This window comes from Macaca nemestrina, chromosome 1 (genome assembly GCF_043159975.1).
Source record: "Macaca nemestrina isolate mMacNem1 chromosome 1, mMacNem.hap1, whole genome shotgun sequence".
Taxonomy (NCBI): domain Eukaryota; kingdom Metazoa; phylum Chordata; class Mammalia; order Primates; family Cercopithecidae; genus Macaca; species Macaca nemestrina.
Genome location: NC_092125.1, coordinates 129726424 through 129735973, shown reverse-complemented (window position 1 = coordinate 129735973; position 9550 = coordinate 129726424).

The following is a 9550-nucleotide window of genomic DNA, read 5'->3' as shown; positions in this document are numbered from 1 at the left end:
TTTATCTGCATATGTTAATGATACCATTCCATTTCTATCATGTAGAGGACTTTGGATTATCCTTCCTCTTTTGATTTAGCAGTCTTTCCCTTTCTTCTGCATTAGTCATCCTAGATTACATGTATTACAGTCTTCCAACTAAAAACATCAATGACCGCCCTCAGATATTCTTCGGGGTATATTTCTTTGCTCATTTCCCTGCTCCCTCTCCTAATTAAATACCTCTTTTTATGACACTCTCTGCCATTCCTCTTCCTCCATCATTATTCATGTGTCTACTGTCCAGTTTTCACCATTGTTACTTCATTCAATCTGATCTTGACAACATCATGAATGACATTTATGTTACCAGTCCAATATTATTCTCTATCCTCACCTTAAACCATTTCACACCGTATTCAAGATGGTGGGTCACTTTCTCTTTCTATCTTCCTCTAGTCCTGTTTTTCTAGTCTCCTGATTTCCTTCTGTCTCACTGATTACTCTTTTTCAGGTTTTTGTGTTTGTTTGTTTTTGTTTTTTAACTGGATCATCTTATTCTGTTCCATCTAAGTCCTAACTTTCATCTATTTATCTTCTTTCTCTATCTTCTCTTCTCTAGGTCATTGGAAAAAATTCCGTGGATTTTAAGCAAATATTTTCTGTGGACACCTAGGTATCTTCAATTCAGAACTTGGACTTCAGCCTCGTATTTCCATCAGATGCTTATTATCACCACTTCCATGTTCCACAGACATCTCACAATTAAATATCCAAAATGGAACCTTCACTTTTTCCTTTTCATTAAACTTTTACTACATTATTTTCTTACTGCTTAGAAACATAGGATATATTCTAACTTCTTTCTCTTTAGCTCAACAACATTATCTCTTCATATAAACCTTAGCATGAACTATTGTATCTTCAAAATATCTCTGTTATATTGCACTTCTTTTGTATCCTCTGTCATGCCTTTATCCAGGTCACAATTATCTCTTCCCTGCATTCTAAAACGACCCTACAACTGGTCTCCTATTTCCATTATTTCACTCTCTCCCTTCATTTTACTAAAGACCACAACATTATATTCATATAATTTAATTCCAATTAAAATTTTAATTCTTAAAACTTTTAAATTTTTATTGCATTCAGAATAATTCTAACTACTCATGGTAGCCTACAAATCCACATCTTATCAGATATGAACCTAGCTCTCCAGTCAGTTCTATTCTTTTCCCTTGAGAATCCCGTAGCCTTAGGTATTCTGGTCTTTCATCATTTTACTGAACATGCCATGTATTTTATTTTATGTTGTGGACTTTTGTATGTGTTTCTGTACTTTTTTGGAATGCTCTTAACTCAGTTCTTAGCATGGTTGGCTCCTGTTTTTATAAGTACTCCCAAACTCAGGAACTAGTATTACCATTTATTCAGTCCTGCAATTCAGAAATCTGGGGCTAACATTGGAAACCCTCTTCTCTTACGTTTCCCAGAACAAATAAAGCACTGAATACCTTAGATTGTTGCCTTCTAACTATTACTTCTCTATGTTCTTTTCTCTTTCTACATCTACTATCTAGTAATCCTTTCCATAAATGACCAAAATCTCCTGTTTTACCTCCAGCTGTATGGTGATAAGACTACCGACTCCTAATTTAAAGCCAGACTTTATTGTTTATAACAAATGCAATGCAGAATGTAAGCAAAGAATGTAAACACAAGCCAGGGGTTGGGACCACTTCATATTAGTTTCTTAACATGTCAGAATTGCATTCTTTCATTTTTATAAGACAGTGACCAGACAGCCACTCTAAGAATTTTTAGTGGTTAGCAGAGGTGTAGAGGAGAGTTCCCTTGATACACAGGTAGTGGTGCACATGTATCTTTATCCCAAGCAGCAGAGACAAGATAAACATTAGAGACATAAGCTAGCAAGCTTCAAAAAGGATATTTTAAAGGGGTTTTATAATGGGATATCAGTTTTTGTGCAAGGGAATGTATTTGTACAAGAGGTTACAGAGCTTTTCTCACAGAATAAAACATCAAGCATATCTATTAGTTGAAATTTTAACTTTTAGAATAGCTTACATCCAGTTATGCTGATTATTGAGGAGGTGACTGCAGCATCAGTATCCACTTCAATCCTTTCTCCAAACATTCCATTATCTACCATGGAATCCGAGTGATCTTTTCAAATCAGAAGACCACTACCGCTTACCTTAGGATAAAAAGGCAACATTTTTAACAGGACCTGTAACCCTGTACTTGAAGTCTTACCTCACTCAATTCTCCTCTTTAATTTCTGATCTCTAACTATACTAATCTTTTAGTTACTCCCACTCAACAAGATCTTTTAGTTCTTTAATTTTAATGCAAGAGACATTCCGCTCTTTCTACATGGAATGTTCTTTTCTTACCTCCTCTCCAAATTAATTCCTGTTCATCATTCAAACATTAATTCAAATGGTGATCCTGCATGAATATTTATTCAGTATTAGGTCAAGTCCCCTGATTATTGTTAGTACTCTCTGTACTTCTTAGCACTCAACGTAGTACTGTGGGAAACATCTGCTTTTTTCTTTTATTGAATCCTTAGTCTCAGGACATTATCCAGAATGTCTTATGAAGAGATCAATAGTTATTTGTAAAATGAATTGAGATAATAATGAAAGAGAAAATTGAGAGAAAAAATGTATCTATTTTGTAAAGGAGAACATTTTTAATGAAGATGTGGCCCTGTAATAGAGATATTTCTCTCATTTTTTTCCTATTTCTTCTCAAATTTAATTAATTTCTGGTTAACCCTGATTTCTGAGGTCATAAAAATCATGGGGAAGTCAAGTACTTTGGCAATAACCCATCATGTTTTCAGGACTTTTAAGCCATAATGGCAGTAAATTATTTGGTGAGCTATAAACCTAGTAAGTCAATGAAGAATTCTTAAAACAGTACCGGGAAAATGATGCCACATTCATCTGAGTATAATAAATTTGAAACTCATTTTTACTATGTTCTTAGTACTTTGTAAAACCAATTTGTACTAACAGTTTCATCCTTTAGATATTTCATTTTATCTATAGATCTAATTCGGCCTGTGAAATTACTGAGTTATTTCTCTATTCTTAGAAGGGAAAATAACTCTTTGTGTTGAAAATCATTATTACCATATAATTCAACTTTCATTTATAAGTTGAACTGAACCAACAAACTTACAATCATAGAGTGTGACTAGTCACAGAGAATGGTTGGTGCATTAGCTCAGTACCTGTCCCAAGTGAGCTCATTATTATGTTATTATACTTTAAGTTCTAGGGTACATGTGCACAATATGCAGGTCTGTTACATATGTATACATGTGCCATGTTGGTGTGCTGCACCCATCAACTCATCATATACATCAGTTATAACTCCCAATGCCATCCCTCCCCCCTCAAGCCTCCCCCTTCCACATAATAGGCCCCGGTGTGTGATGTTCCTCTTCCGATGTCCAAGGGATCTCATTGTTCAATTCCCTCCTATGAGTGAGAACATGCGGTGTTTGCTCTTCTGTTCTTGCAATACTTTGCTGAGAATGATGGTTTCCAGCTGCATCCGTATCCCTACAAAGGACAGGAACTCATCCTGTTTTATGGCTGCATAGTATTCCATGGTGTATATGTGCCACATTGTCTTAATCCAGTCTGTCACTGATGGACATTTGGGTTGATTCCAAGTCTTTGGTATTGTCTATACTGCTTCAATAAACATACAAGTGCATGTGTCTTTATAGCAGCATGATTTATAATCCTTTGGGTATATACCCAGTAATGCGATGGCTGGGTCATATGGTATTTCTAGTTCTGGATCCTTGAGGAATCGCCATACTGTTTTCCACAATGGTGAACTAGTTTACAATCCCACCAACAGTGTAAAAGTGTTCCTATTTCTCCACATCCTCTCCAGCATCTGTTGTTTCCTGACTTTTTAATGATTGCCATTCTAATGGGTGTGAGATGGTATCTCATTGTGGTTTTGATTTGCATTTCTCTGATGGCCAGTGATGACGGGCATTTTTTCATGTGTCTGTTGGCTGTATGAATGTCTTTTTTTGAGAAATGTCTGTTCATATCCTTTGCCCACTTTTTGATGGGGTTGTTTGTTTTTTTCTTGTAAATTTGTTTGAGTTCTTTGTAGGTTCTGGATATTAGCCCTTTGTCAGATGAGTAGATTGCAAAAATTTTCTCCCACTCTGTAGGTTACCTGTTCACTCTGATGGTAGTTTCTTCTGCTGTGCAGAAGCTCTTTAGTTTAATTAGATCCCATTTGTCAATTTTGGCTTTTGTTGACGTGCTTTTGGTGTTTTAGACATGAAGTCCTTGCCCATGCCTCTGTCCTGAATGGTATTGCCTAGGTTTTCTTCTAGGGTTTTTATGGTTTTAGGTCTGACATTTAAGTCTCTAATCCATCTTGAATTAATTTTCATATAAGGAGTAAGGAAAGGATCCAGTTTCAGCTTTCCACTTATGGCTAGCCAATTTTCCCAGCACCATTTATTAAATAGGGAATCCTTTCCCCATTCCTTGTTTTTCTCAGGTTTGTCAAAGATCAGATGGCTGTAGATGTGTGCTGTTATTTCTAAAGGCTCTGTTCTGTTCCGTTGGTCTATATCTCTGTTTTGGTACCAGTACCATGCTGTTTTGGTTACTGTAGCCTTGTAGTATAGTTTTAAGTCAGGTAGCGTGATGCCTCCAGCTCTGTTCTTTTGACTTAGGATTGTCTTGGAAATGCAGACTCTTTTTTGGTTCCATATGAACTTTAAAGCAGTTTTTTCCCAATTCTGTGAAGAAAGTCATTGGTAGCTTGATGTGGATGGCATTGAATCTATAAATTACCTTGGGCAGTATGGCCATTTTCACAATATTGATTCTTCCTATCCATGAGCATGGTATGTTCTTCCATTTGTTTGTGTCCTCTTTTATTTCACTGAGCAGTGGTTTGTAGTTCTCCTTGAAGAGGTCCTTTACATCCCTTGTAAGTTGGATTCCTAGGTATTTTATTCTCTTTGAAGCAATTGTGAATGGAAGTTCATTCATGATTTGGCTCTCTGTTTGTCTGTTACTGGTGTATAAGAATGCTTGTGATTTTTGCACATTAATTTTGTATCCTGAGACTTTGCTGAAGTTGCTTATCAGCTTAAGGAGATTTTGGGCTGAGACGATGGGGTTTTCTAAATATACAATCATGTCATCTGCAAACATGGACAATTTGACTTCTTCTTTTTCTAACTGAATACCCTTGATTTATTTCTCTTGCCTGATTGCCCTAGCCAGAACTTCCAACACTATGTTGAATAGGAGTGGTGAGAGAGGGCATCCCTGTCTTGTGCCACTTTTCAAAGGGAATGCTTCCAGTTTTTGCCCATTCAGTATGATATTGGCTGTTGGTTTGTCATAAATAGCTCTTATTATTTTGAGATACATTCCATCAATACCGAATTTATTGAGCGTTTTTAGCATGAAGGGCTGTTGAATTTTGTCAAAGGCCTTTTCTGCATCTCTTGAGATAATCATGTGGTTTTTGTCTTTGGTTCTGTTTACATGCTAGATTACATTTATTGATTTGTGTATGTTGAACCAGCCTTGCATCCCAGGGATGAAGCCCACTGGATCATGGTGGATAAGGTTTTTGATGTGCTGCTGGATCCGCTTTGCCAGTATTTTATTGAAGATTTTTGCATCGATGTTCATCAGGGATATTGGTCTAAAATTCTCTTTTTTTGTTGTGTCTCTGCCAGGCTTTGGTATCAGGATGATGTTGGCCTCATAAAATGAGTTAGGGAGGATTCCCTCTTTTTCTATTGATTGGAAGAGTTTCAGAAGGAATGGTACCAACTCCTCCTTGTATGTCTGGTAGAATTCGGCTGTGAATCTGTCTGGTCCTGGACTTTTTTTGGTTGGTAGGCTATTAATTATTGCCTCAATTTCAGAGCCTGCTATTGGTCTATTCAGGGATTCAACTTCTTCCTGGTTTAGTCTTGGTAGAGTGTAAGTGTCCAGGAAATTATCCATTTCTTCTAGGTTTTCTAGTTTATTTGCATAGAGGTGTTTATAGTATTCTCTGATGGTTGTTTGTATTTCTGTGGGGTTGGTGGTGATAGCCCCTTTATCATTTTTTATTGCATCTATTTGATTCTTCTCACTTTTCTTCTTCATTAGTCTTGCTAGCGGTCTATCAATTTTGTTGATCTTTTCAAAAAACCATCTCCTGGATTCATTGATTTCTTGGAGGGTTTTTTGTGTCTCTGTCTCCTTCAGTTCTGCTCTGATCTTAGTTATTTCTTGCCTTCTGCTAGCTCTTGAATGTGTTTGCTCTTGCTTCTCAAGTTCTTTTAATTGTGATGTTAGGGTGTCAATTTTAGATGGCAGCTTTCTCTTGTGGGCATTTAGTGCTATAAATTTCCCTCTACTTACTGCTTTAAATGTGTTCCAGAGATTCTGGCATGTTGTATGTTTGTTCTCAAAGAACATCTTTATTTCTGCCTTCATTTTGTCATGTACCTAGTAGTCATTCAGGAGCAGGTTGTTCAGTTTTCATGTAGTTGAGCGGTTTTGATTGAGTTTCTTGGTCCTGAGTTCTAGTTTGATTGCACTGTGGTCTGAGAGATAGTTTGTTATAATTTCTTTTCTTGTACATTTGCTGAGGAGTGCTTTACTTCCAACTATGACGTCAATTTTGGAATAAGTGTGATGTGGTGCTGAGAAGAAAATATATTCTGTTGATTTGGGGTGGAGAGTTCTGTAGATGTCTATTAGGTCCGCTTCGTGCAGAGATGAGTTCAATTCCTGGATATCGTTGTTAATTTTCTGTCTTGTTGATCTGTCTAATGTTGACAGTGTGGTGTTGATGTCTCCCATTATTATTGCATGGGAGACTAAGTCTCTTTGTAAGTCTCTAAGGACTTGGTTTTTGCATCTGGGTGCTCCTGTATTGGGTGCATATATATTTAGGATAGTTAGCTCTTCCTGTTGAATTGATCTCTTTACCATTATGTAATGGCCTTCTTTGTCTCTTTTGATCTTTGATGGTTTAAAGTCTGTTTTATCAGAGACTAGGATTGCAAGCCCTGCTTTTTTCTGTTCTCCATTTGCTTGGTAAATCTTTCTCCATCCCTTTATTTTGAGCCTATGTGTGTCTCTGCATGTGAGATGGGTCTCCTGTATACAGCAAACTGGTGGGTCTTGACTCTTTCTCCAGTTTACCAGTCTGTGTCTTTTAATTGGACCATTTTGTCCATTTACATTTAAGGTTAATATTGTTATGTGCGAACTTGATCCTGTCTTTGTGATATTAGCTGGTTATTTTGCTCGATAGTTGATGCAGTTTCTTCCTAGCATCGATGTCTTTACATTTTGGCATGTTTTTGCAGTGGCTGGTACTGGTTGTTCTTTTCCATGTTTAGTGCTTCCTTCAGGGTCTCTTATATTGCAGGCCTGGTGGTGACAAAATCTCTAAGCATTTGCTTGTCTGTAAAGGATTTTATTTCTCCTTCACTTATGAAACTTAGTTTGGCGGGAAATGAAATTCTGGGTTGAAAATTCTTTTCTTTAAGAATGTTGAATATTGGCCCCCACTCTCTTCTGGCTTGTAGAGTTTCTGCCAAGAGATCTGCTGTTAGTGTGATGGGCTCCCCTTTGTGTGTAACCCAACCTTTCTCTCTGGCTGCCCTTAACATTTTTTCCTTCATTTCAACTTTGGTGAATCTGACAATTATGTGTCTTGGAGTTGCTCTTCTCAAGGAGTATCTTTGTGGCACTCTTTGTATTTCCTGAATTTGAATGTTGGCCTGCCTTACTAGGTTGGGGAAGTTCTCCTGGATGATATCCTGAAGAGTGTTTTCCATCTTGATTCCATTTTCTCCCTCACTTTCAGGCACACCAATCAGACATAGATTTGGTGTTTTCACATAATCCCTTATTTTTTGGAGGCTTTGTTCATTTCTTTTTCCTCTTTTTTCTCTAGACTTCTCTTCTCACTTCGTTTCATTCATTTCATATTCAATCCTTGATACTCTTTCTTCCAGTTGATTGAGTAGGTTACTGAAGCTTCTGCATTTGTCACGTATTTCTAGTGTCATGGTTTTTATCTCTGTCAGTTCATTTATGGCCTTCTGCATTGATTATTCTAGTTATCCATTCTTCCATTCTTTTTTCAAGATTTTTAGTTTCTTTGCACTGGGTACGTAGTTCCTCCTTTAGCTCCGGGAAGTTTGTCTGACTGAAACCTTCTTCTCTCAACTTGTCAAAGTCATTCTCCATCCAACTTTGATCTGTTGCTGGCAATGAGCTGTGTTCCTTTGGAGGGGGAGATGCACTTTGATGTTTTGAATTTCCAGCTTTTCTGCCCGGCTTTTTCACCATCTTTGTGGTTTTATCTGCCCTTGGTCTTTGATGATGGTGATGAACTGATGGGGTTTTGGTGTGGGTGTCCTTTCTGTTTGTTAGTTTTCCTTCTAACAGTCAGGACCCTCAGCTGTAGGTCTGTTGGAGATTGCTTGAGGTCCACTCCAGACCCCGTTTTCCTGGGTATCAGCAGCAGAGGCTGCAGAAGATAGAATATTGCTGAACAGTGCGTGTTGCTGTCTGATTCTTGCTCTGGAAGCTTCATCCCAGTGGTGTACCCGCAGTGTGAGGTGTGAGATGTCGGTGTGCACCTAGTGGGGATGTCTCCCAGTTAGGCTACTCAGAGGTCAGGTACCCACTTGAGCAGGCAGTCTGTCCATTCTCAGATCTCAACCTCTGTGCTGGGAGATCCACTGCTCTCTTCAAAGCTGTCAGACAGGGTCATTTACATCTGCAGAGGTTTCTGTTGCTTTTTGTTTAGCTATGCCCTGTCCCCAGAGGTGGTGTCTTCTTAGACAGGCAGACCCCCTTGAGCTGCAGTGGGCTCCACCCAGTTCGAACTTCCTGGTGGCTTTGTTTACCTACTTAAGCTCAGCAATGGCAGGTGACTCTCCCCCAGCCTTGCTGCTGCCTTGCAGTTAGATCTCAGACTGCTGTGCTAGCAATGAGGGAGGCTCCGTGGGCATGGGACCCTCCCATCCAGGTGTGGGATATAATCTCCTGGTGTGCCATTTGCTAAGACCCTTGGTAAAGCACAGAATTAGGGTGGGAGTTACCCGATTTTTCAGGTGTTGTGTGTCTCAGTTTCCCTTTGCTAGCAAAAGGGATTCCCTTCCCCCTTGTACTTCCCAGGTGAGATGATGGCTCGCCCTACTTCAACTCTTGCTTGTTGGGCTGCACCAGCTGACCAGCACTGATTATCTGGCACTCCCCAGTGAGATGAACCCGGTACCTCAGTTGAAAGTGCAGAAATCACCCATCCTCTGTGATGCTTGCACTGTGAGCTGGAGGCTGGATCTGCTCCTATTCGGCCATCTTGCTCCTGACTTGACACTGATTTTCAATAAGACAATCTTTAAAGAGATCACTTTCCATTTTAGAAATATGAGATTTTTTGGGGAAAAGATAGAGAAACTTCTAATCATTTTAACCAAGGGTTTTAGGACACTTTATTTTTATGAATATATCAAAGT